The sequence below is a fragment of the Pseudophryne corroboree genome, chromosome 4 (assembly GCF_028390025.1).
Source record: "Pseudophryne corroboree isolate aPseCor3 chromosome 4, aPseCor3.hap2, whole genome shotgun sequence".
Lineage (NCBI taxonomy): Eukaryota > Metazoa > Chordata > Amphibia > Anura > Myobatrachidae > Pseudophryne > Pseudophryne corroboree.
In genome coordinates, this window is record NC_086447.1 from 780114911 (window position 1) to 780135253 (window position 20343).

Consider the following 20343-nt stretch of genomic DNA (forward strand, 5'->3'; position numbering starts at 1 on the left):
CTCCACTGATAAGCTATCTGTCCACGCTGCTACATCGCTATAAACCCATGCCGACACAATCGCCGGTCTGAGTAGTGTACCAGAATGTGTGTAAATGGACTTCAAAGTACTTTTACTGCAAGCTATCTGCAGGATCCCTGAGGATAGCTGTTAAGTCAGCGCTACCTTTTGGGTAAACGTGACAAAGCTTTGTCCATCCTAGGGGAAGATTCCCATCGTATCCTGGCCCAAGTAGGGAAAGGATACTCCCTGAGAATTCCTTTTTGGGAAGCTGCAGCTTCTTGTCTGGAGATTCACGCTCTTTTCCTTCATGAGAGGAGGGAAATTTACCTCAGCTTTCTTCCCCTTAAACATGTGTACCCTTGTGTCAGGGACAGATGAGTCATCAGTGATATGCCAAATATCTTTTATCACAATAATCATATATTGAATACTTTTCTGCCAGTTTTGGCTGTAACTTTGCATTATCGTAGTCGACACTGGAGTCAGACTCCGTGTCGATATCAGTGTCTATTATTTTGGATAGTGAGCATTGTGAGACTCTGAAGGTCTCTGCGACATAGGGACAGACCTGTGTAGATTCACTGTCTGTTCTCTAATCTTTTGTGCAATAAATTTACCTCAGCACTTTATTTCACATATCCAATCAGGTGTCGGCGTTGTCGACGGAGACACCACTCACACACACATTTGCTCCATCTCCTCCTTAGGAGAGCCTTTAACCTCAGACATGTCGACACACACGTACCGACACACCACACACTCAGGGAATGCTCATCTGAAGATAATTCCCCCACAAGGCCCTTTGGAGAGAGAGAGAGAGAGAGAGAGAGAGAGTATGCCAGCACACACCCCAGCGCTATATGACCCAGGAAAAAACACAGCAATTTAATGTTTACCCAGTAGCGCTGTTATTATCTGCGCCGAATTATGTGCCCCCCCCCCTCTTCTTTAAAACCCTCTCTTCTACCGTGGTATAAGCAGGGGAGAGTCCGGGGAGCTTCCTCTCAGCGGTGCTGTGGAGAAAAACATGGCGCTGGTGAGTGCTGAGGGAGAAGCCCCGCCCCCTCAACGGCGGGCTTCTGTCCCGCTAAAAGTGTAAAATTGGCGGGGGCTCATGCATATATACAGTGTCCAGCTGTATATATGCTCCTTTTGCCAAATAAGAGGTTTATATTGCTGCCAAGGGCGCCCCCCCTGCGCCCTGCACCCTTACAGTGACCGGAGTATGTGAGGTGTGTGGGAGCAATAGCGCACAGCTGCAGTGCTGTGCGTTACCTCAGTGAAGATCATGAAGTCTTCTGCCGCCTCTGAAGTCTTTTCTTCTCATACTCACCCGGCTTCTATCTTCCGGCTCTGCGAGGGGGACGGCGGCACGGCTCCGGGACGGACGGCGAGGGTGAGATCCTGCATACCAATCCCTCTGGAGCTAATGGTGTCCAGTAGCCTAAGAAGCAGGACCTAGCTTCAGAGAGTAGGGCTGCTTCTCTCCCCCCAGTCCCACGATGCAGGGAGTCTGTTGCCAGCAGAGCTCCCTGAAAATAAAAAACCTAACAAAATACTTTCTATCAGTAAACTCAGGAGAGCTCACTGAAAAGCACCCAGCTCGTCTGGGCACAGTATCAAAATGGGGTCTGGGGGAGGGGCATGGAGGGAGGAGCCAGTGCACACCAGGAACTAAATTCTTTCTTAAAGTGCCCATGTCTCCTGCGGAGCCCGTCTATCCCCATGGTCCTTACGGAGTCCCCAGCATCCTCTGGGACGTTAGAGAAAACAACAGTGAAGTGCTCGCATGTTTAGGGTAGCCCCTTGCCTCTGCAGTCTAGCTGCAAAGTCCGTTGGGTCCGCCCCGCAAACGCTCCGGACATACCTGTTGCCCGGACAGTAGCCCCAAAAATGCCGCAACATCGCCCCATTCCCCACCGGTACTTAGATAGCATTCGCAATATAAGCTCTTGCACGTGCACGCATGTGAAGACTGCAGTAATTGTCGGATAGCAATTTCTGCACTGCTACAACTCATACTGAATCGGGTCCTAAGTTCATACTTATTTATTATACTGTAAGTATATGTATGAGTTGAATACATTTACAATGTTCTACCCTATTTACTGAACCACTCATGTGTATGTATGTATGTATAGGATATATAGAATAAAAAAAAATACAAAAGTAAATGTTTATTTTCTTACGTTTTTTGTTTATATCACAAAATCCCTATTTAGTAATATTTGCATACATGATGCATATATGCAAAATGTAAATATGAACAATACTACTAACAGTTAACAAAAGTAAAAAGAGGATTTTAATTTTTCTAAGAAAAGTTAAAATTCGGTCACCACAAAACTATATATTGTATTACAATGTTATTGTTTCTTTCTTTTTTTTCTTTTGCATGTGTGAGTGTGTATGTGTATGTGTGTCCCCCCCCCCCTTCTTTCTCGCTCTCTCTCTCTGTCTGCTCCTTGTGGCTGAGCTAGGCTCATGTTCCTCTCTCTCTTTCTCTCTACACTGCCAGCCCCTGATGTGATGGCGAAGAAACCCCGTTGACAAGGCACTGCTTTTTCATGACGGTGAGTTTCCCTTTGAGTGTATTATAATTTTGTGATAAAAATTTCAAGGAAAAAAAATACACACAACCTCCTTCCTCCCTTCCTTCGGGGAGGGAGAGAAAAAAAAAAAAGAGACGGGGAAATCTATCTCCAGACAGACAAGGGAAAAAAAAAAAGAAAAGAGGAGCAAATAATACCCAAAAAAAAAGCAGTTGCCAAGAAAAGAAGCCCCAGCATATTAGGTTTCAGCATAGAGAGCTATTGGCTAGTGCTTTTTTTTGTCACCCCCTCTTCTTTACTCCTCTGTTTCTTTTTTTTTTTTGGGCAGATACAAAAAAGGGAAATAATAAAATATTTATTTATGGTTATAGATCTCCTTGTGCAATTGGGGGGTGGCGTGGAGGTTGGTGATCGTGGGGAGGGGAAGGGTTGTTTTTTAGCTGGAGGTGGTAGAAAAAGTAGCTACAAAAAAGGTGACGGTGCAACACGGAGGAGGAAGAAGAGGAGGAGGAGGGGGGGGCAGTTTGTGCCTTTTTGCTCTCTTAAGCTGATGCAAATTGAAGAAGGGAGGAAAGAAAAACTCTTCTTTCAATGACTCATTGATTGGAGCCGGTTTAAAATTAGTTTTTCACTCTCTCTCTCTCTTTTTCTTGCTCCCACCTCCCCCCTCCTCCCCGCCCTGGATCAGCACAGTCAGGGACAGACAGGGAAAAAATAGAAAAGAAAAATAATCTTTAGCTATCCCCTCCCCTCTTCTCCTCTCTCCTGGCTTCGCTGGGAATCGCTGCAATATCGGCGACGACTGTGGGGCTGTGCAGACGCCGCCGCCGCCCGCCTCTCCAGCGACCGGCGGCGCCTCTCGTCCCCCCACAGACGCTCCGGGGGAGGGCCCTGGCCGGCTGGTGGCCACAGAGCACGGGAGGAAACTGCCATCCGCTCCGGAGCTCACCGCCAGCGGCGCGTTTTCTCTCCGAAGAAGAGGCTGCAGCAACCGTGCGACCGACTCCTCTGCGATTTTATTGTCGCCGTGGCCTGGCAGTGGGGCAATGGCGACCGGGCTTCCGCCGGCTCCTTTTTGGTTTTATAAAATGGCTTTGAAAAACGCATTCGGTTTATGGACTTCCACTCCGCGGCGCTTTGGCGTTGGAGCGCACGTACGGACATTGATGGTGGCGGCCGGGGCTCCCGCCACAGCTTATATGTGATGATAATGTACATTCTATGGTGGTGAGGGAGGAGGGAAGATGGCGCCGGCTGTTGGCAGCGGGCCAGGCGGGATGGCGCACTTCACCTCGGCCTCCATCTTCTCTGCTGCGCCCTCCTTCCCCGGGCTCGCTGCACGGCTCCCTCTGCTCTGCCTTCCCCCAGCAGCAGCCGCCGCAGTCCCGGCTCTATATCTCCAGTGCTTAGGGGGGGGAGGGGTTGAGTAATATTAATTAATAATGGTTATAATATCATAAATGTGCCTCTGTATCAGCCAGTATAGTTATTTACCTGCAATGTGTTTCTGTATGTAACTGTACAGTAATATATGTAAATGTTTCACTGGTATAAATAGTTCATAAAGCTGTTCATGGCTTCTGTATTTTGTTTCTGAATCTCCCTTTTAAGGTCTATTATATGTATATTATGTCTGTATGGTAGCTGTATGTATAATATCTTCCATTCTGTATGGTTAAGTTTTTTTGCAGCTGTTCTTTTAAAAATTTAAAGGGCCAGTCCCCCCCCCTGTGGGCATTTTCTTCTTGAGGTGGGGGAGGGGGAAAATATGCCCGATATGTACTGTAACCATATGTACTGGCATTTTTAAACTAGGGCTTTTTTTTGTTTTTCCATGAAAATGTTTACGTCCAGCTCCTCAGTATGTTATAAATGCAGTTTGGTGATACTGGGATCTAAAGGTAGTTGTGCAAAGCTACTTCGCATAAACTCGCCCAGATGAGGTATGGGATGGGTGGGTGTAACACACTGCCAAAATGTCCTAATCAAGGTACAGCATGCATGCATTGTGCTAGAGTGCCTGCCTGTTCCAGAGTGTTTGTCTTGCACACTTATCCCCTTACACACAAAGTCCCTCAAATGTGTATAAACATGTGAATGAAACATTTTAGTTGTGATTGTAAATTTTGGGGAAAATAATTTGGCACCTGTGTTTGATGTACATTATATGTGGTTGCACCTGTTGCAAGTTTTCTGTATTGGGAGGGGGGAGTTGTATAACGTTCATTTCCTGTTAGAATATGAAATATATCTAAATTTGCATTGTTACCAAAAAAAAGTTTTTAAATAAACAGTTTCATAATGTCTACAACTCAAACACTTCTTAAAGCTGTTTTACCACCTAACTGGTAATCATTACTCACTTGGGTCTTTCTAGAGCCATTGGGGTCTGCTCCAGGCAGCTATTATTTTTCCCTTGGGCCTGTGGTTCTTCTCAAAAGCCCTTAGGGGAAGTGAGATGAACCATGGAACCCCCTTCTCCATCTTTTGTTTTAGTGGTAAACTTGTACATTTTGCCAGAAATGGAGGAGCCCTAGCATAATAGCTTGTGTGGAGCAAACACTGGGGGATTCTGTGACTTAACAAATGTCTGTTTTCCAGTGTTTGGGAGCAAATGGTTGATTGTCACTTGCTCTCATACATTTACCAGATTTTCATTCCAACCAACCAGGTTTGACAGCTCATCTGGCAGATAAAGTGTATAGCCAGGTTTAGTTTTATTTGCCATTGGTAATTGGCAACACCAATTAAAACTAATCTATATTTCTCTGACGTCCTAAGTGGATGCTGGGGACTCCGTCAGGACCATGGGGATTAGCGGCTCCGCAGGAGACAGGGCACAAAACTAAAGCTTTAGGATCAGGTGGTGTGTACTGGCTCCTCCCCCTATGACCCTCCTCCAAGCCTCTGTTAGGTTTTTGTGCCCGTCCGAGCAGGGTGCAATCTAGGTGGCTCTCTTAAGGAGCTGCTTAGAAAAAGTTTTTAGGTTTATTATTTTCAGTGAGTCCTGCTGGCAACAGGCTCACTGCATCGAGGGACTTAGGGGAGAGAAGTTCAACTCACCTGCGTGCAGGATGGATTGGCTTCTTAGGCTACTGGACACCATTAGCTCCAGAGGGAGTCGGAACACAGGTCTCACCCTGGGGTTCGTCCCGGAGCCGCGCCGCCGACCCCCCTTGCAGATGCTGAAGATTGAAGGTCCAGAAACCGGCGGCAGAAGGCTTTTCAGTCTTCTTGAAGGTAGCGCACAGCACTGCAGCTGTGCGCCATTGTTTGTCACACACTTCTCACCAACGGTCACGGAGGGTGCAGGGCGCTGCTGGGGGCGCCCTGGGCAGCAATGTAAATACCTTTTATGGCTAAAAAATACATCACATATAGCCCTTGAGGCTATATGGATGTATTTAACCCCTGCCAGATATTACAAACTACGGGAGAAAAGCCCGCCGGAATAGGGGGCGGGGCTTATTCTCCTCAGCACACAGCGCCATTTTCCTGCTCAGCTCCGCTGTGAGGAAGGCTCCCAGGACTCTCCCCTGCACTGCACTACAGAAACAGGGTAAAACAGAGAGGGGGGGCACTTTTTATGGCGATATTTTATATATTTAAGCTGCTATAAGGATACAACACTTATATAAGGTTGTTCCCATATATATTATAGCGCTTGGGTGTGTGCTGGCAAACTCTCCCTCTGTCTCCCCAAAGGGCTAGTGGGGTCCTGTCTTCGATAAGAGCATTCCCTGTGTGTCTGCTGTGTGTCGGTACATGTGTGTCGACATGTATGAGGACGATGTTGGTGTGGAGGCAGAGCAATTGCCGGTAATGGTGATGTCACCCCCCAGGGAGTCGACACCGGAATGGATGGCTTTGTTTATGGAATTACGTGATAATGTCAGCACATTACAAAAATCAGTTGACGACATGAGACGGCCGGAAAACCAGTTGGTACCTGCCCAGGCGTCTCAGACACCGTCAGGGGCTGTAAAACGCCCTTTACCTCAGTCGGTCGACACAGACCCAGACACGGACACTGAATCTAGTGTCGACGGTGAAGAAACAAACGTATTTTCAAGTAGAGCCACACGTTATATGATCACGGCAATGAAGGAGGCTTTGCATATATCTGATACTGCAAGTACCACAAAAAGGGGTATTATGTGGGGGGTGAAAAAACTACCTGTAGTTTTTCCTGAATCAGAGGAATTGAATGATGTATGTGATGAAGCGTGGGTTAACCCAGATAGAAAAGTGCTAATTTCAAAAAAAAGTTATTGGCATTATACCCTTTCCCGCCAGAGGTTAGGGCGCGCTGGGAAACACCCCCTAGGGTGGATAAGGCGCTCACACGCTTATCAAAACAAGTGGCGTTACCGTCTCCTGATACGGCCGCCCTCAAGGATCCAGCTGATAGGAGGCTGGAAACTACCCTAAAGAGTATATACACACATACTGGTGTTATACTGCGACCAGCCATCGCCTCAGCCTGGATGTGCAGTGCTGGGGTGGTCTGGTCGGATTCCCTGACTGAAAATATTGATACCCTGGATAGGGACAGTATTTTATTGACTATAGAGCAATTAAAGGATGCTTTTCTTTATATGCGAGATGCTCAGAGGGATATTTGCACCCTGGCATCGAGAGTAAGTGCGATGTCCATATCTGCCAGAAGAAGTTTATGGACGCGACAGTGGTCAGGTGATGCGGATTCCAAACGACATATGGAAGTATTGCCGTATAAAGGGGAGGAATTATTTGGCGTAGGTCTATCGGATCTGGTGGCCACGGCAACTGCCGGAAAATCCACCTTTTTACCTCAGACCCCCTCCCAACAGAAAAAGACACCGTCTTTTCAGCCGCAGTCCTTTCGGTCCTATAAGAACAAGAGGGCAAAAGGACAGTCATATCTGCCCCGGGGCAGAGGAAGGGGTAAGAGAGGGCAGCAAGCAGCCCCTGCCCAGGAACAGAAGCCCTCCCAGGGTTCTGCAAAGCCCTCAGCATGACGCTGGGGCTGTACAAGCGGACTCAGGAGCGGTGGGGGGTCGACTCAGAAATTTCAGCGCACAGTGGGCTTGCTCACAGGTGGACCCTTGGATCCTGCAGGTAGTATCTCAGGGTTACAGGTTGGAATTCGAGAAGTCTCCCCCTCGCCGGTTCCTAAAGTCTGCTTTGCCAACGTCTCCCTCAGACAGGGCGACGGTATTGGAAGCCATTCACAAGCTGTTTTCTCAGCAGGTGATAGTCAAGGTACCCCTCCTACAACAGGGAAAGGGGTATTACTCCACGCTATTTGTGGTACCGAAGCCGGACGGCTCGGTAAGACCTATTCTAAATCTGAAATCTTTGAACCTGTACATACAAAAATTCAAGTTCAAGATGGAATCACTCAGAGCAGTGATAGCGAATCTGGAAGAAGGGGACTTTATGGTGTCCCTGGACATAAAGGATGCTTACCTGAATGTCCCAATTTGCCCTTCACATCAAGGGTACCTCAGGTTCGTGGTGCAAAACTGTCATTATCAGTTTCAGACGCTACCGTTTGGATTGTCCACGGCACCTCGGGTCTTTACCAAGGTAATGGCCGAAATGATGATTCTTCTGCGAAGAAGAGGCGTATTAATTATCCCTTACTTGGACGATCTCCTGATAAGGGCAAGGTCCAGAGAACAGCTGGAGGACGGAGTAGCACTAACCCAAGTAGTGCTGCAACAACACGGGTGGATTCTGAATTTTCCAAAATCTCAGTTGACCCCGACAACACGTCTGCTGTTCCTGGGAATGATTCTGGACACGGTTCAGAAAAAGGTGTTTCTTCCGGAGGAGAAAGCCAAGGAGTTATCCGAACTTGTCAGGAACCTCCTAAAACCAGGAAAAGTGTCTGTGCATCAATGCACAAGAGTCCTGGGAAAGATGGTGGCTTCTTACGAAGCAATTCCATTCGGCAGATTCCAAGCACAAACTTTTCAGTGGGATCTGCTGGACAAATGGTCCGGATCGCATCTGCAGATGCATCAGCGGATAACCTTATCGCCACGGACAAGGGTGTCTCTTCTGTGGTGGTTGCAGAGTGCTCATCTGTTAGAGGGCCGCAGATTCGGCATACAGGACTGGGTCCTGGTGACCACGGATGCCAGTCTGAGAGGCTGGGGAGCAGTCACACAGGGAAGAAACTTCCAGGGAGTATGGTCAAGCCTGGAGATGTCTCTTCATATAAATATACTGGAGCTAAGAGCAATTTACAATGCTCTAAGCCTGGCAAAACCCCTGCTTCAGGGTCAGCCGGTGTTGATCTAGTCGGACAACATCACGGCAGTCGCCCACGTAAACAGACAGGGCGGCACAAGAAGCAGGAGAGCAATGGCAGAAGCTGCAAGGATCCTTCGCTGGGCGGAAGATCATGTGATAGCACTGTCAGCAGTGTTCATTCCGGGAGTAGACAACTGGGAAGCAGACTTCCTCAGCAGACACGATCTACACCCGGGAGAGTGGGGACTTCATCCAGAAGTCTTCCACATGATTGTGAACCGTTGGGAAAAACCAAAGGTGGATATGATGGCGTCTCGCCTCAACAAAAAACTGGACAGGTATTGCGCCAGGTCAAGAGACCCTCAGGCAATAGCTGTGGACGCTCTGGTAACACCGTGGGTGTACCAGTCAGTGTATGTGTTTCCTCCTCTGCCTCTCATACCCAAAGTACTGAGAATTATACGGCAAAGGGGAGTAAGAACGATACTCGTGGCTCCGGATTGGCCAAGAAGAACTTGGTACCCGGAACTTCAGGAGATGCTCACGGAAAATCCGTGGCCTCTACCTCTAAGACGGGACCTGATTCAGCAGGGACCGTGTCTATTCCAAGACTTACCGCGGCTGCGTTTGACGGCATGGCGGTTGAACGCCGAATTCTAAAGGAAAAAGGCATTCCAGAAGAGGTCATTCCTACACTGGTTAAAGCCAGGAAGGAGGTGACTGCACAACATTATCACCGCATTTGGAGAAAATATGTTGCGTGGTGTGAGGCCAGGAAGGCCCCCACGGAGGAATTTCAACTGGGTCGATTCCTACATTTCCTGCAAACAGGATTGTCTATGGGCCTCAAATTGGGGTCCATTAAGGTTCAAATTTCGTCCCTGTCGATTTTCTTCCAGAAAGAATTGGCTTCAGTTCCTGAAGTCCAGACTTTTGTAAAAGGAGTACTACATATACAGCCCCCGGTTGTGCCCCCAGTGGCTCCGTGGGACCTGAATGTAGTTTTGGATTTTCTCAAATCCCATTGGTTTGAGCCACTCAAATCGGTGGATTTGAAATATCTTACATGGAAAGTAACCATGCTACTGGCCCTGGCTTCAGCCAGGAGAGTATCAGAATTGGCGGCTTTATCGTATAAGAGCCCATATCTGATTTTCCATTCGGACAGGGCAGAACTGCGGACGCGTCCTCAGTTTCTGCCTAAGGTGGTGTCAGCGTTTCACCTGAACCAGCCTATTGTGGTGCCTGCGGCTACTAGCGATTTGGAAGATTCCAAGTTGCTGGACGTCGTCAGGGCATTGAAAATATACATTTCAAGGACGGCTGGAGTCAGAAAATCTGACTCGCTGTTTATACTGTATGCACCCAACAAGCTGGGTGCTCCTGCTTCTAAGCAGACAATTGCTCGTTGGATTTGTAGCACAATTCAACTTGCACATTCTGTGGCAGGCCTGCCACAGCCTAAATCTGTCAAGGCCCATTCCACAAGGAAGGTGGGCTCATCCTGGGCGGCTGCCCGAGGGGTCTCGGCATTACAACTCTGCCGAGCAGCTACGTGGTCGGGGGAGAACACGTTTGTAAAATTCTACAAATTTGATACCCTGGCTAAAGAGGACCTGGAGTTCTCTCATTCGGTGCTGCAGAGTCATCCGCACTCTCCCGCCCGTTTGGGAGCTTTGGTATAATCCCCATGGTCCTGACGGAGTCCCCAGCATCCACTTAGGACGTCAGAGAAAATAAGATTTTACTTACCGATAAATCTATTTCTCGTAGTCCGTAGTGGATGCTGGGCGCCCATCCCAAGTGCGGATTGTCTGCAATACTTGTACATAGTTATTGTTACAAAAAAATCGGGTTGTTATTTGTTGTGAGCCGTCTGTTCAGAGGCTCCTACGTTTGTCATACTGTTAACTGGGTTTAGATCACAAGTTATACGGTGTGATTGGTGTGGCTGGTATGAGTCTTACCCGGGATTCAATATCCTTCCTTATTGTGTACGCTCGTCCGGGCACAGTATCCTAACTGAGGCTTGGAGGAGGGTCATAGGGGGAGGAGCCAGTACACACCACCTGATCCTAAAGCTTTAGTTTTGTGCCCTGTCTCCTGCGGAGCCGCTAATCCCCATGGTCCTGACGGAGTCCCCAGCATCCACTACGGACTACGAGAAATAGATTTATCGGTAAGTAAAATCTTATTTTATTCCTGCATTGCCCTGTCACTAAAGCCTGCCCATATCCTAATTCCAATTTTATATTTCTAGCTTTATTATTGTAGGCTAATGGTGACCTTTAATGTTTCTGTTTCACATCATACAGTTTTGCCATTTAATCATAGCATTTTATTTATATAGCGCCATAGTACTCTGTCCAGTTTTCCAACTGGGACAAACTAATAAAACAAAGTTGAATACTAAGTTACAAAGCAGTAGGGGGGTCCTACTCACAAACTTGCATAGTCTTTTCCATTTATTATTGTGCTAGTTGTGACACAATGTTGTTTTAGGCTAAAACATATAGGTAGCCAATAAATACTGCGTAAGTCATTCCTGCTGCACCTGTCACAAGTGTGCGTGTGCTGCCACTGAGGCACAGAGGCCTAATGTGGCAGAGAGTAGTCACTGAAGACTGATAAACCAGTGATGGCCAAACTTTTTTGAATCTCTGTGCCCTATAGTATTAACATTTTTCCTGGAAACCCCAAACCAAACATTTCTTATTGAGAAACTCGCCCATAATTATATCAAATAACCTGTGATTACCTGTCGTCCTTCAGGTTAGTTATGTAGTGGTGGGCAGGGTTGTGCTTCGTTTGTCCACATATTTTATGATAGGCAAATTTAGTGCTGGTGACTGCTAATCACAGAGACTAAGGGGTATATTCAATAAGAGTCGGGTCCATTCCGACACGCAGTTGTCGGAATGGACCTGACAACCCCTATTCAAAGAGCAGCCAAATCTGACTGTCGGATTTGGCCGTTCCTGGTTTCCTGACGTGCTGCTGCTGTCAGCGGCTGCGGGTGCGCTGACAGTGGTATCGGGGGGAACTGTTAACTGCGATGTGGGGGGCGGAGGTGCCCACACTGCACTCATTTCTTGAATACTTGCATCGGGATGTAGTGACAATGCTGCGAGACGGGAGCCCGCTGATCGAAATACTGACGCCGGAATCCCAAACGGCGGCATAATGTTGGCATAAAAATCCAGATGGAGCTTGGGATCCCGGCGTCAAAATACAGACGCCTGGAATACAAAATGTTTTTAGAGGGATGAACCCCTGTCCTGCCGCGGGTGGTGGGAGGTTAGGTTTAGGCATTAGAAGTGGGGTTATGGTGCAGGGACAGCAAGAGGATGGTTAAGGTGAGGCACTAAGCGGGGACTGTTAGGGTTAGGCACTCACAAGGGAGGGGTGGGGTACTTTCTGGGGGGCTGTCGGGATGCTGTTGTTGGTATTATGAGTGCCGGCATCCCATCCATTAGTGTATCATACCGAAACCCTTACACCGCTGCACTGTTTTCCTGGAGATCTGCGCGTGCACATGAGACTCTGGTACAGCGATTGGGTCTCGAGTTCCACTGCACTGCTGGCTAGAGATGAGGGGGCCCAGACACAGGTTGCACACGGGTCCCCCCTGCTCACCTTAAGATGTCCCTGCATAAACACGTGACCTCTATGGAAGTGCCCCCAGTTTGGGAACAACTGGGTAAAACATTTAAATACTTCCAGCCATGTTTTTATCTTGACCAATAGTAAGTGTTATATAGAAACTTACATTGTAAGGAAAAGTGTGGATGCTGTAGTGTATAATTTTGTTTTCTGCATCAAACATACAGTACATAACAGAACTAAGCAACAGTAATGTAATTAATGGAAACATTTTTTGGGGAAATTACCTTTACTTTACCTAAGCTATGAACAAAAAGGGGGTTATTCAGAGTTGTTAGCAATTGGGCAAAACCATGTTGCACTGCAGCTTGGGTAGATGTAACATGTGCAGAGAGAGTTAGATATGGGTACTAACAACTCTGAATAACCCCCAAAGTTTGGTACCTTGCAATTCTCCACAGCAAATTCTTAGTACCACATCTCATGCTATAATGGATGTACTTGCTATTGCTGATGCCCTGTGATGTGTGTGCACATACAGAAGCCGCATGGCGCGTGCACACACTAATTGACAGGCAGAGGTGTTTGCGGGGCAGGAGGGGGTGTCACGTCGGCATTGGGGGGGCGCGGTCTGGATAACACAGGAGTGTCTGTACCGTTTACGATACGACCCGAAACATGGCGAGTAGCAGTCTGCCTTAGCTAGGCTGCGTAGGCAGAGGGCAACCCTAAACATGCGAAAGCATTGCCGCTGTGCGATGCTTTCGCATGGGGGCTGGATCCGGCACTTGGGGCAGACTTGCCCTGTACTCGGCGTCCCCCCAAATGTCAGTGTAGTGGATCGTAGATGTGCAATTCTTTGCACATCTACAACCAATGCTGAATTAGGCCCCTAGTACATTCCTTCCCCTCTTGTGCTTTCCTGTCTGTACCTTGCTTCTTTTTTTCCATGAGATCTTATCATTTTATTTTCATAGAAGTCAATACAATTTCACCATTTAAATAATTGAATTTTTCAGGTTTTGAACTTGGTGCAATAATTGAATTGCTCCTTTGGATGGCATCTAGTGGGGATCCATCAGTTGGTACCCTGACAGAAGACTGACAGCTGGATTTTGATGGCCTGAATCCCGGCACATCCTGGAGATAAATACAGGGGTTAGAGTTAAGCCCTGGTGGAGGGTTAGGGTTAAGCTGCGGGGATGGGGGAGTATGAGGGGGAAGGGGGTTTGGGGGTAGGATTAGTTGTAGGGTATAAATACCGGGATGTGTCAGGATTCTTGCCATCAGGATCCCGACTGCCAGTATTTTGTACCCAAAGTAAGTCTATCCAACCAGTCTAATTTGGTGACTGACAGTCCTAGGACAGTTGATGGAAACATGTACATGTTATGCAGGTTGAGAATTGACAGGTGTGATTACACAGGAACCAATAGGGTGTTGAGAGTAAAAACTTGGCACTCTTGGTCAAGGTAACGTGCAGGTAGTGTTAATAAAACATTTATGATGTTAAAGATAGCGTAACATCCACCATTTGTTGTGGATTGCTGTGTTCATTGTAAGATTTTCACTGTTGTGATTGGTGGATTACTATATCTACAGTACAGATATTTAAGTTCCCCTGCGCCATTTGGTATTGGTTGAAACTGCAATACGTAAGATTTTAATGCTTTAGACATTTGTTGGTGGGGATGTTAAACTTGCTAAAACTACATAGAAGCTAGTTGGGAAAAAAAAGCATATTGTGTCTTATGTCTCAAAGAAACAAAGTAATGGTGATGTTTCTTTACTTTTGATTCTTGTATTAGAGATGAGTAATTTTGCAGGATCATGTCGCTACAGGCTGTCTTAAAGAGGTATTACTTTCTCTGCCTACACTGAGTTCCACATTCACTTTGTCATTAGTGGATTTGCAGTTTGTGAAATACAAAGTCTGAGCAGAACCGTTCATTCTGTGTGGGGTGTTGTGGTTGGGATAGGATTGGGAACACATCTTACCAAGTGTGACTGACAAGTCGAAAATACTTGTAACTTGAGGTGTGAAAGTGCTTAATGGAAACGTAACACGGCATCACATCAAGATATTGCCAGTATTTAAACTCCTGAAAATGACTCAGCCTGTGCCCCGCACACATTGCAGCAGTCTTTGCATATTGCACTATATTTGAATGTATTATGATGATACAGTAGTCAAAGCCACAATTGTGTATTCACTGGTATTTTGTGTGTTGCGTTAACTGTGGTTACATATAGGACTGAGGATGGAGTGCTGTGCTTGTAAGCTGTAATCACTGGAAACCAGTTCTAAATGTTCCCAACACATGCAATTGAAAGGTTCCATTATTGGAAACAGACTCCAAACTGCCTTTCTCTGACGTCCTAAGTGGATGCTGGGGACTCCGTCAGGACCATGGGGATTAGCGACTCCGCAGGAGACAGGGCACAAAAGTAAAAGCTTTAGGATCAGGTGGTGTGCACTGGCTCCTCCCCCTATGACCCTCCTCCAAGCCTCAGTTAGATTTTTGTGCCCGGCCGAGAAGGGTGCAATCTAGGTGGCTCTCCTAAAGAGCTGCTTAGAGTAAAAGTTTGTTAGGTTTTTTATTTTCAGTAAGTCCTGCTGGCAACAGGCTCACTGCTACGAGGGACTTAGGGGAGAGAAGTGAACTCACCTGCGTGCAGGATGGATTGGCTTCTTAGGCTACTGGACACCATTAGCTCCAGAGGGAGTCGGAACACAGGTCTCACCCTGGGGTTCGTCCCGGAGCCGCGCCGCCGACCCCCCTTGCAGATGCCGAAAAGTGAAGGTCCAGAAACGGCGGCAGAAGACTCTTCAGTCTTCATAAGGTAGCGCACAGCACTGCAGCTGTGCGCCATTGTTGTCAGCACACTTCATAGCAGCGGTCACTGAGGGTGCAGGGCGCTGGGGGGGGCGCCCTGGGCAGCAATGATAGTACCTTATTCTGGCTAAAAATACATCACATATAGCCCCTGGGGGCTATATGGATGTATTTAACCCCTGCCAGGTCTCAGAAAAACGGGAGAAGAAGCCCGCCGAAAAGGGTGCGGGGCCTATTCTCAGCACACAGCGCCATTTTCCCTCACAGAAATGCTGGTGGGAAGGCTCCCAGGCTCTCCCCTGCACTGCACTACAGAAACAGGGTTAAAACAGAGAGGGGGGGCACTTATTTGGCGATATGTATATATATATTAAAATGCTATAAGGGAAAAACACTTATATAAAGGTTGTCCCTGTATAATTATAGCGTTTTTGGTGTGTGCTGGCAAACTCTCCCTCTGTCTCCCCAAAGGGCTAGTGGGGTCCTGTCCTCTATCAGAGCATTCCCTGTGTGTGTGCTGTGTGTCGGTACGTGTGTGTCGACATGTATGAGGACGATGTTGGTGAGGAGGCGGAGCAATTGCCTGAAATGGTGATGTCACTCTCTAGGGAGTCGACACCGGAATGGATGGCTTATTTAAGGAATTACGTGATAATGTCAACACGCTGCAAGGTCGGTTGACGACATGAGACGGCCGGCAAACAAATTAGTACCTGTCCAGGCGTCTCAAACACCGTCAGGGGCTGTAAAACGCTCATTTACCTCAGTCGGTCGACACAGACACAGACACGGACACTGACTCCAGTGTCGACGGTGAAGAAACAAACGTATTTTCCTTTAGGGCCACACGTTACATGTTAAGGGCAATGAAGGAGGTGTTACATATTTCTGATACTACAAGTACCACAAGAAGGGTATTATGTGGGGTGTGAAAAAACTACCTGTAGTTTTTCCTGAATCAGATAAATTAAATGAAGTGTGTGATGATGCGTGGGTTTCCCCCGATAGAAAATTATTGGCGGTATACCCTTTCCCGCCAGAAGTTAGGGCGCGTTGGGAAACACCCTTTAGGGTGGATAAGGCGCTCACACGCTTATCAAAACAAGTGGCGGTACCGTCTCCAGATAGGGCCGCCCTCAAGGAGCCAGCTGAGAGGCTGGAAAGTATCCTAAAAAGGTATATACACACATACTGGTGTTATACTGCGACCAGCGATCGCCTCAGCCTGGATGTGCAGCGCTGGGGTGGCTTGGTCGGATTCCCTGACTGAAAATATTGATACCCTTGACAGGGACAGTATTTTATTGACTATAGAGCATTTAAAGGATGCATTTCTATATATGCGAGATGCACAGAGGGATATTTGCACTCTGGCATCAAGAGTAAGTGCGATGTCCATATCTGCCAGAAGATGTTTATGGACACGACAGTGGTCAGGTGATGCAGATTCCAAACGGCACATGGAAGTATTGCCGTATAAAGGGGGGGAGTTATTTGGGGTCGGTCCATCGGACCTGGTGGCCTCGGCAACAGCTGGAAAATCCACCTTTTTTTACCCCAAATCACATCTCAGCAGAAAAAGACACCGTCTTTTCAGCCTCAGTCCTTTCGTCCCCATAAGGGCAAGCGGGCAAAAGGCCAGTCATATCTGCCCAGGGATAGAGGAAAGGGAAGAAGACTGCAGCAGGCAGCCCATTCCCAGGAACAGAAGCCCTCCACAGCTTCTGCCAAGTCCTCAGCATGACGCTGGGGCCGTACAAGTGGACTCAAGTGCGGTGACGGGTCGTCTCAAGAGTTTCAGCGCGTAGTGGGCTCACTCGCAAGTGGACCCCTGGATCCTACAAGTAGTATCCCAGGGGTACAGACTGGAGATTCGAGACGTCTCCCCCTCGCAGGCTCCTGATGTCTGCTTTACCAACGTCTTCCTCCGACAGGGAGGCAGTATTGGAAACAATTCACAAGCTGTATTCCCAGCAGGTGATAATCAAAGTACCCCTCCTACAACAAGGAAAGGGGTATTATTCCACACTATATTGTGGTACTGAAGCCAGACGGCTCGGTGAGACCTATTCTAAATGGGAAATCTTTGAACACTTACATACAAAGGTTCAAATCAAGATGGAGTCACTCAGAGCAGTGATAGCGAACCAGGAAGAAGGGGACTATATGGTGTCCCTGGACATCAAGGATGCTTACCTCCATGTCCCAAATTGCCCTTCTCACCAAGGGTACCTCAGGTTCGTGGTACGGAACTGTCACTATCAGTTTCAGGCGCTGCCGTTTGGATTGTCCACGGCACCCCGGGTCTTTACCAAAGTAATGGCCGAAATGATGATTCTTCTTCAAAGAAAAGGCGTCTTAATTATCCCTTACTTGGACGATCTCCTGATAAGGGCAAGGTCCAGAGAACAGTTGGAAGTCGGAGTAGCACTATCTCAAGTAGTTCTACGACAGCACGGGTGGATTCTAAATATCCAAAATCGCAGTCGTTTCCGACGACACGTCTGCTGTTCCTAGGGATGGTTCTGGACACAGTCCAGAAAAAGGTGTTTCTCCCGGAGGAGAAAGCCAGGGAGTTATCCGAGCTAGTCAGGAACCTCCTAAAACCAGGAAAAGTGTCAGTGCATCATTGCACAAGAGTCCTGGGAAAAATGGTGGCTTATTACGAAGCGATTCCATTCGGCAGATTCCACGTAAGAAATTTTCAGTGGGATCTGCTGGACAAATGGTCCGGATCGCATTTTCAGATGCATCAGCGGATAACCCTATCTCCAAGGACAAGGGTGTCTCTCCTGTGGTGGTTACAGAGTGCTCATCTTCTAGAGGGCCGCAGATTCGGCATTCAGGATTGGATGCTGGTGACCACGGAGGCCAGCCTGAGAGGCTGGGGAGCAGTCACACAGGGAAAAAATTTCCAGGGAGTGTGATCAAGTCTGGAGATTTTTCTCCACATAAATATACTATAGCTAAGGGCAATTTACAATGCTCTAAGCTTAGCAAGACCTCTGCTTCAAGGTCAGCCGGTATTGATCCAGTGGGACAACATCACGGCAGTCGCCCACGTAAACAGACAGGGCGGCACAAGAAGCAGGAGGGCAATGGCAGAAACTGCAAGGATTTTTCGCTGGGCGGAAAATCATGTGATAGCACTGTCAGCAGTGTTCATTCCGGGAGTGGACAACTGGGAAGCAGACTTCCTCAGCAGGCACAACCTCCACCCGGGAGAGTGGGGACTTCATCGGGAAGTCTTCCACATGATTGTGAACCGTTGGAAAAGACCAAAGGTGGACATGATGGCGTCCCGCCTGAACAAAAAACTGGACAAGTATTGCGCCAGGTCAAAAGACCCTCAGGCAATAGCTGTGGACGTTCTGGTAACACCGTGGGTGTACCAGTCGGTGTATGTCTTCCCTCCTCTGCTTCTCATACCCAAGGTATTGAGAATTATAAGACGTAGAGGAGTAAGAACTATACTCGTGGCTCCGGATTGGCCAAGAAGGACTTGGTACCCGGAACTTCAAGAGATGCTCACAGAGGACTCATGGCCTCTGCCGCTAAGAAGGGACTTGCTTCAGCAAGTACCATGTCTGTTCCAAGACTTACCGCGGCTGCGTTTGACGGCATGGCGGTTGAACGCCGGATCCTAAGGGAAAAAGGCATTCCGGAAGAGGTCATTCCTACCCTGGTCAAAGCCAGGAAGGAGGTGACCGCACAACATTATCACCACATGTGGCGAAAATATGTTGCGTGGTGTGAGGCCAGGAAGGCCCCATGAAGAAATTTCAACTCGGTCGTTTCCTGCATTTCCTGCAAACAGGAGTGTCTATGGGCCTCAAATTGGGGTCCATTAAGGTTCAAATTTCGGCCCTGTCGATTTTCTTCCAGAAAGAATTGGCTTCAGTTCCTGAAGTCAAGAAGTTTGTCAAGGGAGTACTGCATATACAACCCCCTTTTGTGCCTCCAGTGGCACTGTGGGATCTCAACGTAGTTCTGGGATTCCTAAAATCACATTGGTTTAAACCGCTCAAATCTGTGGATTTGAAATATCTCACAGGGAAAGTGACCATGCTGTTGGCCCTGGCCTCGGCCAGGCGAGTGTCAGAATTGGCGGCGTTTGTCTCAAAAAAGCCCATATCTGATTGTCCATTCGGACAGGGCAGAGCTGCGGACTCATCCCCAGTTTCTCCCTAAGGTGGTGTCAGTGTTTCACCCGAACCAGCTTATTGTGGTACCTGCGGCTACTAGGGACTTGGAGGACTCCAAGTTGCTAGATGTTGTCAGGGCCCTGAAAATATAGTTTCCAGGACGGCTGGAGTCAGGAAAACTGACTTGCTGTTATCCTGTATGCACCCAACAAACTGGGTGCTCTTGCTTCTAAGCAGACGATTGCTAGTTGGATGTGTAGTACAATTCAGCTTGCACATTCTGTGGCAGGCCTGCCACAGCCAAAATATGTAAATGCCCATTCCACAAGGAAGGTGGGCTCATCTTGGGCGGCTGCCCGAGGGGTCTCAGCTTTACAACTTTGCCGAGCTGATACTTGGTCAGGGGCACACCCTGACTGAGGAGGACCTGGAGTTCTCTCATTCGGTGCTGCAGAGTCATCCGCACTCTCCCGCCCGTTTGGGAGCTTTGGTATAATCCCCATGGTCCTGACGGAGTCCCCAGCATCCACTTAGGACGTCAGAGAAAATAAGAATTTACTTACCGATAATTCTATTTCTCGTAGTCCGTAGTGGATGCTGGGCGCCCATCCCAAGTGCGGATTGTCTGCAATACTTGTACATAGTTATTGTTACAAAAATCGGGTTATTATTGTTGTGAGCCATCTTTTCAGATGCTCCGCTGTTATCATGCTGTTAACTGGGTTCAGATCACAGGTTGTACAGTGTGATTGGTGTGGCTGGTATGAGTCTTACCCGGGATTCAAAATCCTTCCTTATTGTGTACGCTCGTCCGGGCACAGTATCCTAACTGAGGCTTGGAGGAGGGTCATAGGGGGAGGAGCCAGTGCACACCACCTGATCCTAAAGCTTTTACTTTTGTGCCCTGTCTCCTGCGGAGCCGCTAATCCCCATGGTCCTGACGGAGTCCCCAGCATCCAC

General features: G+C 48.0%; 1 protein-coding gene across 2 annotated transcripts in view; it reads left to right on the forward strand.

Annotated features, from left to right (window-relative positions):
• Positions 1 to 2458: 2458 nt before the first annotated feature.
• Positions 2459 to 20343, forward strand: part of BICRAL (BICRA like chromatin remodeling complex associated protein) — a 196449-nt gene continuing 178564 nt past the window's right edge. For both annotated transcript variants that reach the window (XM_063918308.1, XM_063918310.1), the window contains exon 1: positions 2459 to 2576. The gene's annotated coding sequence lies outside the window, so the exon portion shown is untranslated. The remainder of the gene's footprint in view (positions 2577 to 20343) is intronic.